The 13,746-nt window shown below is 43.2% G+C and overlaps 1 protein-coding gene across 4 annotated transcripts in view; it reads left to right on the forward strand.

The window, feature by feature from the left end:
* Ap2a2 (adaptor related protein complex 2 subunit alpha 2) overlaps positions 1-13,746 on the forward strand; it is a 72,636-nt gene that overhangs the window by 12,573 nt on the left and 46,317 nt on the right. The gene's annotated exons all lie outside the window — the stretch shown is intronic.

The following is a 13,746-nucleotide window of genomic DNA, read 5'->3' on the forward strand; positions in this document are numbered from 1 at the left end:
GTGGCCCATTGCCAGCTGCCGATGTCACTGCGTGCTTCACCATGGCTAGCCACCTGCACTGACTTCAGGTTCACTCCTGGGGTGCCTGCTGTGCTCTCCACCTGCTCTCATCTGGCGCATTTTATCCATGACATGGGAGCACTTGCTTTGCAGAGTGCCTTGGTGTCCTCACCTCCATGTCATCCTCTGCCATTGCTGCTGTGTCCCTGTGGATGGAGTCCTTGCTCATATCATGCTTTCTGGACACACGTGTCAGATCTCCGAGCAGCGGTTGATCTGGTGGACTTCCCCTGTGGCCTTTCCAGTCTTAGCCCATGACAATTGCTCTGCTGGATGAACACATTGCAGTGTGGGGGCAGTGGGGGCATCAGGAGTCAGGACTCAGGACCTGCCTTGGAGCATGGGCACTGTGTCCCGTGCATGCAGCCTCCAGGAACTGTGTGTGCATGCCCATCTCACCATTTCCCTTCCAGCTGGGAGTTCTCAGACCTGCAGACCTACCCTTAACCTCTGATCAGTGTTGGCTGGCTCTGGTGTTGGGAGGCTGCAGACAGGAGACTTGACCCAGTTGGAGACCAGAGAGTCTCCTAGCTAGTTGAAGGGACAAAGGGGATACAGGTAGAGGCTGTGGACGCTTGAGGGGGCACTCTGGGTCATGTCTTCGAACTTGCTCCAGGGGAGGGGTGTGGAAAGGTATGCTTAGAAGAGTTGGGCTCTCTGTAGGGAAGGGGTTGAGGGCCCAGCTGGAGGCAGGGGATGGCCAGTGTGTCTGCTAGGCCGGAGGATGGGAGTGTAAAATAAGGCCCACATCTGGGGTGGTCTGACTTTAGGCCCCCATGGAGCAGAGGCCAGACATAGGAAGAGGGGAGTGCCAACAAGAGTGAGACCTTGGCCTGAGGTCAGATGCTTCTCTGTGAAGCCTGGCTTTTTGTAGGGAGAGCAACAGTCTAGGACCATGGTCTGGGCGCTGGCAATGTTTATTGCTTCTGGGATATGGTTCTTTCTGGCCCCTGGTGGACAGGTCCAGGAAGGGCACTTCTTATGGCACTGTGAGGATGTCCAGGCCTCCAGGGCTCCCTGACCTCTGAGGGCAGCGTGCCTCCTCTCTTCCCACAAGCAGTCACTTGAGGGCCGAGGTGGCCCCTTGCCCATCCCAGTGTGCACTCCGAGTGCGTCCTTGAGTGCTGAGTACAGCCTGCTCCTGCTCCTGCTGGCCTCCAAGCACTTCTGGTGCCCTGCACCCTCACTTGGATGCTGAGGCTGCCTGTGGCTCTTCACATGGCTAGGACTTTGGGAGCAGCTTCTTTGGGGCTCTGTGGAGTGTGTCTGTGGTACTCTAGTGCCTAAAGCCCAGATGTGGAACAAGACAGTCCTTGTTCTACATCTGTCTTGCTTGAGTTTCTACGTGTATCACACCCATGCTGGTGTGAAATTCTGTTGTGTGTCCTGGGAACTCAGCAGAGTACATTTACCAGCCTGTGGCCATTAGACGTGGATACAGTTGAGTGGTGGATGCCCCCCTCCCCCGAGGGACAGGCTCCTGGGCAGGACTGCAGTGCCCACGCGAAGCGGCTCACTCCTTTGGATGGCTCACTCCCAGCCATCCAAAGGACTTTCCCATTTTGTTTAAGTTGTTTTACCAGAACATGTGCTGGCTTGTGTTCACAGCTGATGCTCCCAGGCTGTGGTCAGTTTAAAACCGTGTGTCCTGTATGGCCAGCTGTGGCCGTCTCCCTGGGACTCCTGCTGTCCCTGTGCATTCTTTGGCATCTGCTGCTTTCCCTTAGTCTCCTCTCTTTTCTTTTTGTCTTCTGTTTCTCTTGAGGGCCTTTTGTTTTTGGTACTGGATACTGAACCCAGGGGCACTTAGCCCCTGAGCCACATCCTCAACACTTTTTATTTTTTAGTTAGAAACAGGGTCTTGCTAAGTTGCTTAGGGCCTTGCTAAATTGCTGAGGCTGGCCTTTGAACTCACTATCCTCCTGCCTCAGCCTCCTCAGTGGTTGGGATTACAGGAGTGTGCCACTGTGCCTGGCCTTAATGGGTCTTTTAAAGTGTCTATAAAGCATATGTTTCTGAAGGCTTTTTGGCTTATTTTGAAGAGGCTCCTATTTTGGCCTGTTCTGTGGGGTTCTCTGGGGAGCTTCATGGTCTGTAGGGTTGCCGTTCTGTCCTTGTTCTTGCTTTTTTTTTTTTTTTGAGCCAGGGATTGAACATAGGGTGCTTAACTGCTGAGCCTCATCTCCAGCCCTTTTTGTATTTTTTTTTTAAAGACAAGGTCTTGCTGAGTAACTTAGGTCTTTGCTAATTAAAAATTTTTATGTATATTTTTTAGTTGTAGATGAACACAATACCTTTATTTTATTTGTTTTATATGTGGTGCTGGGGATTGAACCTAGTGCTTCACACATGGTAGGCAAGTGCTCTACCACTGAGCCACAATCCTGGCCCGGGCCCTGCTAATTTGCCGAGACTGGCTTTAAACTTGTGATCCTCCTGCTTCAGCCTCCTGAGCGACTGGGGTTATAGGTGCACGCTATCACGCCTGGCTGTTCTTGCTTTTTGTACAATCCTCTTTGTGTGGAATCAGACCTTGGTACTTTCCTACTGCTTATTTGTTTTTGTGGTGCTGGAGAGGGAACCCAGGGCCTTGCATGTGTCAGTCAGTATTAGACCAGGATGCAAGAAAAGACCACTGACTCCAATTAAAATCAAATTAAAGCAAGCTTATTATTTCGACTGGCTGGGCTGCCTCTCCCAACAAAAACTGCGGGAACAAGACAGCACTGCAGCTTTCTTGCAGCCCAGCTTTATAACCCAGAAAGTTACACACGGGAAGGGGGGTGTTACAGATAACAAAACTCTGAGGAGCATAACACAAAGGCTAGTTTACATTTTTGCTGGCCCTGACATCAGAATTTATGAAGGTCATTAGAGCCTCAGAGGGTTGTTATCTGGCCAGGGAAGGCCAAGATTTATGAGGTGTCACTAAAGTTTCAGAGAGGGCTGCTATCTGGTCAGAGAGAGCCAGGCATGGGTGAATTCAAGGCACGGGCAGGCATTCCAAGCAGGTTCAGAATTTGCAGTAATTTATAGTAAAGCTGAAATTAGCTTTTCGTGCGTTTGTCGAGAGATGGCACCCAATTTTAAGAGGGAATCAGGCTGGGTCTATCATTCCCCACTTTTCTTATGTGTCCCTTTCAAATCTTTGATAGGGTAGGGGAAGAGCACTGAGGGAATTTTAATCCCTCAGGTAACAGTCTCCAACCTTTTTGAACTCACCCAAAACGGGTCTTCCTGATTTGACCTGACTTAATTAATTATTTATATTGACTGTCTATTTATATTTGGCTTCATTGTTGTAAGAAGAGGGGCGTCGCTTGTTTTGGCTTCTTCTGAGCTGAGAGGGGGTGACGTGAGGGGGCATGTCGTGAGGGACATGAGTTGCCTTTTAGAAGTCAGTTTGGTTTGAAGTCTGGTTGGGGAAGAACAGGTTGTAAAGTCATCTGGTGATGGGTGCTTCTATGAGAGAAACAAAAACCATGAGTACTGAATAAATGTTGCAGCAGCTGGAACATGTCGCTGTATAGTAGAAGTCCTCTCACCAGGAGGTGTGATGGCTGAGGAGTTTATATATATATTTACCAGGAGAAGCTGTCTCCATAATAAGGCATTTATATAGAAACGCAAATCTTTAACATTTTTAAAGTTATCAGGAATATAAACACGACATTTAACTTTTAGTGTTACAGATGTTCTTCCCCATAACACACAGTTTAATAATTTAATGTCATCTGATCTTGTAAAATCCTTTTACCAGTATGACCTCAGTGTCTAATAGAGAAACCTTTATTTCTGTAACTCAGGGCTGGATAATCATACTAGCAAACACCAAGCCTACCTGTGTAGGTTAGGAATATCTGTAGGCCTTAAACTAAAAACTTCTGTCTCTGGCAGTTCCTTTTGATAGTCTCATTTTATAGTTATCAGGCATTTCTGTCTGAGAATCCTTCTTTGTAGCCTCCAGTCTTTCTTATTTTGGGGGGCTAACATAAGGTATATATCTTAAATAATAATAATGATAATAATAATTATTATTATCGTTATTATTAAAAATGCCCAGGAATGGCTGTGTTTTGGTTTTAACTGTCTTTGCTAAGTGTTTAAGATGAAGCAGTCAAACTGACTTTTGTTTCTATCTATTGTTAACAGTCAGCCGAGTTTCCATGGGAATCCTGGGGCTTTAGAGCAGCTTCTCAGTTCCGCTAGTGCCATTTGCGCTAGGATGGGTCCAGGTCTTGCTTGACCGTGGCTTCCCTTGGAAGCATCAGGGATGTCTCCCTTCTCTGATGACCCTCCTCTTCATAGCAAATGCACTGATTGGCTTTCTGTTCTCCAGTGGTCTCATTAATCTCCCTGATCGGGAGGTTATGTGGCCTAGAGTTGTAAAGCTCTTTAGAGAAGTCCCCTGTTCCCTGGATTCAGACTGACTCTGAGGGCAAGAGCCAAATATTGGTTTTCTTGGCCCTTTTCATTTAACTTTATTTTTTTATTTTTTTTTTTTTTAAAGAGAGAATTTTTAATATTTATTTATTTTTTTTAGTTCTCGGCGGACACAACATTTTTGTTGGTATGTGGTGCTGAGGATCGAACCCGGGCCGCACGCATGCCAGGCGAGCGCGCTACCGCTGAGCCACATCTCCAGCCCTTCATTTAACTTTAATCTTTAAGTCTTGATCTTAAACATTTAGCAAATTAACCTTATCAGCCTTAAATTAAAAGTATTGAGCTTTAATGTCTATAACTTTACAATTATTTACCTTTTTTATTAATTGGGGTCTGTATAATTCTATCTGTCTTTTAGGTGATGGCTTATTATCTTAAATTAACCAAGGTTGTGTTCTTAAAGCAACACCTCTACAAAACACTAACAGGGAATCTTTAGATCATTTAGAAGGAAATTACAAAATAAAATTAACAAGAGTAAAAACATATTTAGTTCGTGTAATAGCTACCTTGAATTTTGGCTGAGTTATACATTATATCCCCTGTTTGAGATCCTAATAATCTTGACAGAAAAAAACAACTTTTGAACATAACTTTAAATGAACTAAAATCTGGCCTACTGCTTTCGTAGTCATTCTCACATGCTGTAAGATGGGACACAGAGCCTATTCTCAGGTAAGGCAGGGCTCTTCATAAATCTTAAGTGTTCTAGTTCTAAAGCTGATCTTTTCCTTTTAAATATCATTTTACAAAGTTTACATACATTTTTTGAGGTCACATGAATATTAGCTAACACCATATGATATCACATTTAAAACATGAATTGAAGAAAGGCTGAAAGTATTTAAGCTTTCGTGGAAAGGTAGCAAAATACTTTGTGCTTTACAATAGATTAGGCTCTCATCAACTTAAAAATATATTTAAATTGTTCCCCAGCTCAGCGAGCTGAATTAGGATCCTCTTCAATAAACTCCCTCCTGCTCATTGCATGAAGCTGGTCTCTTGTGGTCTCTTTCTCCAATGATTTTCGGGACCCTTACAAAGGCTTCTGTCCTGGATCCAGAGCCCAGGTGTCTGTGCTATGCAGAATCTGAAAACAAACCACAGGGCGAACGCTGAGAACCCTGAGAGCCAGGAAATGGATTTTGTCAGCTATGTCATGTAAAGCCCTGTCTTAAACTCACTTTGGGTACCTTTTACCACCTCTTCTGGACTGCAGAGCAGAGACCCACCTCACTCATTCTGTGCAGTGAATTGACTTTTGTCAATATTTGCAAAGAATGGTTGGAAGAAAAAGAATATTTGAGGGTCTTTCATATCCTATAGTATGGTTGTCAGACCCTGTGGGTTAAAGGGTAGTTACTTGCTATGTTAGAAACATCCTCCCTATGAGAAGCCCCATAAACACAGAAGAGAAGCATTTATGGATACAAACAAAGGAATGCCAGAAGCCATTAGATCTGAGAAAATACAAAAAAAAAAAAATAATAAAATCTTCTCTTAGAGCTTTTAGAGGTAAAAAGTTTATTCCTGTTTTGTGTAAGAAAACTAAAATTTCTCTTTGGCCTGAGGATATTTTGATATTTTAAACTTGCTTGCAATTTCTACCTGTGTTTTAAATTCACCTATGCCTGGCTATCCCTTACCAGATAACAACACTCTCTAAAACCTTACTGGTGCCTCATAAATTCTGACTCCCACTGACCAAATAGCAATTTTCTCTAAATCTCAGTGGCAGCTCATAAATTCTAATGTCTGGAGCTGAATTTAATTTCTACCTTGAATGTTAGCCATGTAGATACTTAACCTGCTATTTGCCATTGTATTATGATTGTCAAAATCTTGTTAGCTGTATGTACCTTAGACACCCACCTCCTTTGTAACTTTTTGTGCTGTAAAAACATTTTCCTGAAGATCAGGGGGATGATCTCTAGCATGGAATCTTGTAAGAGACAGTCCTGCCCAGCTTTTGTGTACACAATACAATCTTGATTTAATTTTATTTTTTAAAAAAATTGTTCCCCAGTGTAAAAAATAACACGAAAATTTACATATCTTATTGATAACAGGTAAATAAAATCCCCAATATTTTTTTTTAAGCTTAAAATTACCATACAACTTTAGAATACCACCTTGATATAATTAATGCTCTTTTAAAGTTTCTACCTTACAGACTTGTATACCTGGAAGATATGAGCACATTAATAGCATCACAATTACATTGATGTTTTTATATAAACCAAGTTTAGCTTTTAAATAAATGACAGTACAATGCTCTAAAATAACAGTTCTTATTTAACCAGTTGTTTAATTTTTATGGTTACTTGCTCTAGAAAAAAATAAATAAAACTTAATAAACTTAAGTTTTAAGAAATCTTTGTCTTTTTAACACAAGACTGATTGTAAATCAATCAGATATCTAACAAAAGTACTCATGAATGAGTAATCCCATATCAAATTTACTTTACTTATTTTATCAAAATATTAGACAAGTATATTGAACAGTGTTAACAATTTTTTTTCCTTGTTGAAGGAAAGTTCTAGAACCAAGGCATATTAGTTGTTTTATAGAGATTAATATTATATTAGTTTTTTTGAATACCTAGAAAAACTTATAAGCTTAAATTTAAAGACATTTATTTTTATCTGTTTACCCAATTTTAATTAAACCATTTAAATCACATGAATTAAAGATCTTTGGATCCATTTTTAAAATTTTTTATGAGCGCTTCTTATATCTGTTAATTTGTATATCATATATATGATATACGGACATACATACATACATATAGACATACAACACATATCACAAGTGTACACACATAACACAATAGTAAAGGCATTGTGGCTTTCGCAGGTGAAATCTCCATTGCAATGTTTAAAAACTCCACAGTTGATAACAAAATAGAACTGATCAGAAAAACATTAACCTAGGTCTGTAGGATCAAAATCATGAGCCCCCCAAAATAACAGAATCTAAGAAAAAGCAGGAGTTCTAGAAAATGACCTGCCAGTAATTAGTAAATACCATATAATTCATTCATTCATTCATTCATTCCCTTGGGCCTCAGATCAGTCTCCTGCTGAGCTTGCAGGCTTCTTTCATTTGCTGAGGTCGGGAAGGAGCAGGGAAAACTGCTGTTCTGAATAGAAACCTCATGATTTTTAGGTTTGGATGTTGAAAATTATGATACAAGTTTAATTTATGATACAGGTTTTTAAATTATGATACAATTTACAAAATTTTATACCTTCACATCATGTTTTGTCAAAGGAAAAATTTTTCTACACTATAAAAACTTGTTTACACAAAACTGAAAATAGGATCTTACTTGATGATATAAAAGCTACTATCAGAAGAACTTTCTTCAGGATCATTAAGCCACTTCCTTTGCTCTGAAGTTCTTATAGTAGTATTAAGTTCTAAAAGAGAACCACACACCGCCATCTATATCCAAAATTAATCTTTAAAAATTTCCAAGACTGTTGCTATTCAATGTCATTTTAATAATCTAGACCAACTCCCAATCCAACGCTTTTCTTTCCCAAGCCCTACTCACTGAGGGAAGCAGATACCATATTATGATTTACTATCTTTGTCCAAATTAATGCACTGGTACACACAGTGACATCTTCCCAGGCTACCCAATTCAAAAATTGGTGAAAAAACTGAATGATTGGGAGTTACTTGCCAACTTGGAAGTAGAGTTCTTTAGTTTTCCAACCTAAGTATTTAAGTTCTGTGGCATGAATTATCTGAAATCATAAACTAAACAATTACCTAAACTCAACTCTTTTTTTTTTTTTTTTTAATTTTTTTTAATTTTTTTTTTTAGTTCTCGGCGGACACAACATCCTTGTTGGTATGTGGTGCTGAGGATCGAACCTGGGCCGCACGCATGCCAGGCGAGCGCGCTACCGCTTGAGCCACATCCCCAGCCCATAAACTCAACTCTTAACTGCAAGATTGTGCAGTACTTCAAAAACCCATTCAGATACCAGATTGTTACAATAAAACATCATCTTTTAGACACACATTCAGCAAAGATCATTCCTAAGAAACAATCTATAATATCAACACATTATTGCCCATGTCTTAAAGGGCCAGAAAAGAACAAAGATACAACGACAGACAGACAGAAAGGAGCTCTAGACTATGACTGACAGACAGGAACTTTTAAAACGGAGTAGATAAGAGGAAGATCTCCCCAAGTTTTTAACTCCCATTTAATTATGACTCCTACACCAGTGGCATCATAGATGTCCCCACGAGTGGACCAGATGTTTTCACAGAGGGGCAACCAGAAATGTAAAATCAAGGGTCTCTGTGGCGACTTTACTGCATTTAGTGTCTCCTTTTTCTTTTTCTCTTTTTTAAGTAGACAGAGGTAGCATAATCCTTACAGTGCAGGGAAGGAAGGCGGGAGTTCCCCAAAGCAACAGGGCTCGGGCAGCTGCTGGGAGTCCCTCAGTCCCTCCTTTTACTTACAGGATTAGCTCCTCTGGTTCGGTTCCATCCTAGGCACGCTCCATCATCTCCTAACATTTCAGTTAATTTCTCAAAAAGTTATCTTACATTCTCCACATGCAGTTGTTTGGAGTGCCAGACTTCCCCAAGAAAGTGGAGTGGGGGTCCTCTAGAGTCCCCCCTGGGGTATCAAAATTTGTAACTGAAAGTTCAGTTCCAGTCCTCAAAGTTAATTGATCCCAATTTAATAATGAGGACAGGATTTTCAGAAAAAGAAAAAAAAAGGGAGGTTTATTGCTTTGCTAACAAAGGAGAAACACAGGGGACTCTGCCCCAAAGGTTGTGACTCTCTTGATCTGGAGGGACAGGGGTTTTAAAGGAGTTTCATTTGTTAATCTGGGAGATACTCAGTTCTTAGATCCTCAGCAGGCATTTCCCTCTGCAGTGGGTGTGCTCCAGGCAGCCAGCTAGGGGCTTCTCTCACCTGCTTAACAAAGGGGGGTTAGTTCATCGCAGTTCCTTAAAACACAGTTCAAAGGGGTGTCAGGCTGACTTGCTTTATTACCCATATTCACGTCCAATTTCCTTAAGTTTTTACCACAGAAGTCACAACAAAAGGCAGGAAAAAAACACATATGGAACACAGAACAAAACACAAGAAAACAGAAACCCAGAGCCAAAACTGAAAAAACAGAGGAGCAATGCAACGTCTTGCTAAAGCTCCGGGGATAGGAGTGCGTGCGTGCCCATCAGCACCTCTCTACCCTTCCAGAGGAATTCCCTACAGAACAGAACAGAGGACAGAATGATATCTCATTACTGTCCCGGACAGGAGTATATGTGAGCCTCGCCAGGCCACCTCTCTGTCTTCAGAAGAGATCTCCCTTAACCGGATACCAGATGTTATAAAGGCGCCACTTACCTATGGAGGCCTCCTCCCCCAGATGCTTGCTGATAGTTTAGTGCGGCAGTTCACTGCAGTGCTCCGGGGATCGAGGCTCACCCCGAGGCCTTGGAACGTCTCAAGGTGCGCTCCCCCTAGAGTGGCTCTCCAGCCTGGAGCCCTGGAGCGAAGGCCGGCTGCAGAATTTCTAGTGGTCTGGCCGGGCAGGGTCATCTCGCCGGGGAACTCCAAAATGTTAGACCAGGACGCAAGAAAAGACCACTGACTCCAATTAAATCAAATTAAAGCAAGCTTATTATTTCGACCGGCCGGGCTGCCTTTCCCTCCCAAAACAGCGGGAACAAGACAGCACTGCAGCTTTCTTGCAGCCCAGCTTTATAACCCAGAAAGTTACACACGGGGAGGGGGGTGTTACAGATAACAAAACTCTGAGGAGCATAACACAAAGGCTAGTTTACATTTTTGCTGGCCCTGACATCAGAATTTATGAAGGTCATTAGAGCCTCAGAGGGTTGTTATCTGGCCAGGGAAGGCCAAGATTTATGAGGTGTCACTAAAGTTTCAGAGAGGGCTGCTATCTGGTCAGAGAGAGCCAGGCATGGGTGAATTCAAGGCACGGGCAGGCATTCCAAGCAGGTTCAGAATTTGCAGTAATTTATAGTAAAGCTGAAATTAGCTTTTCGTGCGTTTGTCGAGAGATGGCACCCAATTTTAAGAGGGAATCAGGCTGCGTCTATCAACAGGTGCTCTTACACCGAGTCACACCCCAGCCCCTAGATTGCTTATTTTTTTTTTTTTTAAATATTTATTTATTTTTAGTTTTTGGCGGACACAACATCTTTGTATGTGGTGCTGAGGATCGAACCCGGGCCGCACGCATGCCAGGCGAGCGTGCTACCGCTTGAGCCACATCCCCAGCCCTAGATTGCTTATTTGTATGTGAAATTATCTTTCCTGAATTGCCAGAGGGGCATGGTCCTGAGTGGCTTGTCTACCCCAGAGCTCCCTCTCTGCTGTCTTTTTGTTGGCTGCTTTTGGGGTCTCTGTCCCTGTCAGCCTGTGTTTGCTGCACCACTGCTTTCACTAGATTTGTTCCTGTCCAGCTCAGGGTAGACACCAGTCCTGTGGTCTCTGCTCTGTGGAGGCCTAGGGTCACTCCAGCTGCCATCCTCATATTGCTCCCAACCCTCTGTGGGACATCTGCATCTGCAGGAGTGCTCCTGGCTCAGACCTGGCATATAGCCTCTTCTTTTCTTCTATCTCTTGCTCAGACAAGAGGTCTTATGGCTTTTGGTAGTTTCCTGGTGGGGGAACTGTGGCTCAGAGAGGTCACAGAGTCCTCAGAAGCTGCTCTTGGAGTCCAAGCTGGGAATCACTAAACGCCCTCTGTTGTCACCGAACTGTTCTCTCAGGGAAGTAGGTATGTGTGCATGTGCACACATTTGTTGTACATGCACACACATGTGTCTGTATATGTGTGTACATGTGTATTGTGTGTGTTTGCACGTGTGTTTGCATGTGTGTGTGTGTGTGCATTTGTGCCTGTGCACGTATATGCACGTGTGTGTATATGTGTGTGCATGTGTCTGTATGCATATGTGCATGTGTGCATGGATCTGCGTGTGTAGGTGTACGTCTATGCACACGTGCATGTTTGCACATCTGCATGAGTATGTATATACGTGCAGGAGTGTATATGTGTCTGTGTGTGTGTACATGTATTGTGAACTGACTGTACTATAGTGTCTTGCCTTTGTTTATGTTCCTTGACAGAGCACAGCTTTATTTCTGTCTCTCTTGTATCTTTTAGTTTTTCTTTCTGTGATTCATCTATCTTGGCTAAGACTGTAGCTTTCCTCTGAAAGCTGTCTCAGCTCCCCGTCGTTTCCTCTGCCATAGCTCTCTTGTTCGCACTGTCTACTTCAGATCAGAGCTCTGGTTCTGGATGGCAAGTCTTCCTGGAGCATGGGTAGCGGATAGTGCCATCCATGGCAGAAAGCAGAGCGGGTCCCTTTTGGAGATACATTAACATAGGTGTGTGTGTACAATATGCAGGCACACAGACGTATACCCAAGACACATGAGGCTCCCATGTGGCACTTGGAACATGCTCAGTCCATGCTGTGTACAGTTGCCTGTGGTCTCTGGGTGTGTGGCAGAAGCTTTCATGGACCTTTCAGCCAAATCCAAAAAATATTTTCTACATTAGCAAAGGTAGGGCTTTAAGAAAAAATGTCAGAAAAATAATTTGCCTTTAGTCTGCCATGCCAGGCAGCTCATCCAGCACTGGTGCTAGCACTATGTTGGCTGCTCTGTGCCCTGGTGGAGCCTTCAGCTGCTCAGCTGAGACACACAAGCTCAAGCCCTGAGACTTAGGGCCCATCCAGGGTGTCCTCTGCCTAGCTGCACCGGAACCTGCTCCCTGACTCCTTGTGCACCTGGAGAGCTTGCTCGTGTAGGATTGGCTCCAGGAGTGCTACTTTTTTTTCTTTTCTTTTTTTTGATACTAGGAATTGAACTCAGGGGCACTTAACCACTGTTAGAAATACTGAGGTATTTCAAGAAATCAAACACATGCTCAAAAGTGGTTCGGCAAGGCAAACATTTACTTCTGGAACCAGGGTTGCTACTGAACCTGGCTAGCAAGTGTGCCTGGGCAGACAGTCTGCCTTTATGTGTCTAACTCAATGCAGAGCTGCCCTCACTCTGATTAGAGGAACTTGGAGTTATAATCTATGTGATTGGCTAATTTTAGAATTAGGGTGGACAAAAGGGAAGCTCTACAGTTGGATCCAGTTAAGGCTGAATACTAGATTTTGAAAATGAACCACCACGCTTTCTGTTTGTCACACCACTGAGCTACATCCCCATCCCTTTATATTTTTTGAGACAGGGTCTCACTAAGTTGCTTAGGACCTCACCTAAATTGCTGAGGCTGCCCTTGAACTTGCAATCCTCCTGTCTCAGCCTCCTGAGTTGCTGGAATTACAGGTGTGGGCCACTGTATCTTGCTTCACTGATGCTTTCTGAGGGCGATTTATAGTTAAATAGACTTGTTTTTACATAAAAGCTTGTTTGTCCAGTATGGTAAGGTGTGTGGCCCCTGTAGATTCAACTGCATGGTCTGGGCCTCGGTGTTCTCCTCAGTCCAGAGAGTTAAGAGTTAAATGACAGGTAGTAATAGGTATAGTTGCCACACTTACAATTCCAGCAACTTTGGAGGCTGAGGCAGGAAGATCACAAGTTCAAGGCCAGTCTGGGCAACTTAGTGAGAGCCTGCTTCCTAAGCTAGCAAACACACACACAAACAGGGACAACAGGTGGTGCTGTCTTTCTGTGCTGCACAGGCCTGCACATGGATGTGTGTGGAAGGATGGCCACTTTAGCAGCTGATGTAGCATGTAGCAAAAGCTTACTTGTCCCATGGTTACTGTTCCTGTCTCTTTTGTATGATGGGCAGCTCCTGAATTCCATTGGATGTTATGAAAGTGGACTTATCAGGTTTTGTTTTTTGGTGAGTTTCATTCCTAAGTTGGACAATTGGAAACCTATGGTAGTTAAACTATATCTGTGTAACTTCTGTCTGTAGAAATCAGTTTCAGGAGTGAACTGTTAATTAGCTGATAAATAACTAAATGTGGCTGGGTGCAGTGATGCATGCCTGTAATCCCAATCACTGGGAGGCTGAAGCAGGGGGATCCCAAATTTGAGACCAGCCTGGGCAACTTAGCAATACTCTGTCTCAAAATAAAAAAGGCTGGAGGGGCTGGGGTTGTGGCTCAGTGGCAGAGTGCTTGCCTCACACATGTGAGGCACTGGGTTCAATCCTCAGCACCACATGAAAATGAATAAACAAAATAAAGATATT

The sequence above is a fragment of the Urocitellus parryii genome, chromosome 4 (genome assembly GCF_045843805.1).
Source record: "Urocitellus parryii isolate mUroPar1 chromosome 4, mUroPar1.hap1, whole genome shotgun sequence".
NCBI lineage: Eukaryota > Metazoa > Chordata > Mammalia > Rodentia > Sciuridae > Urocitellus > Urocitellus parryii.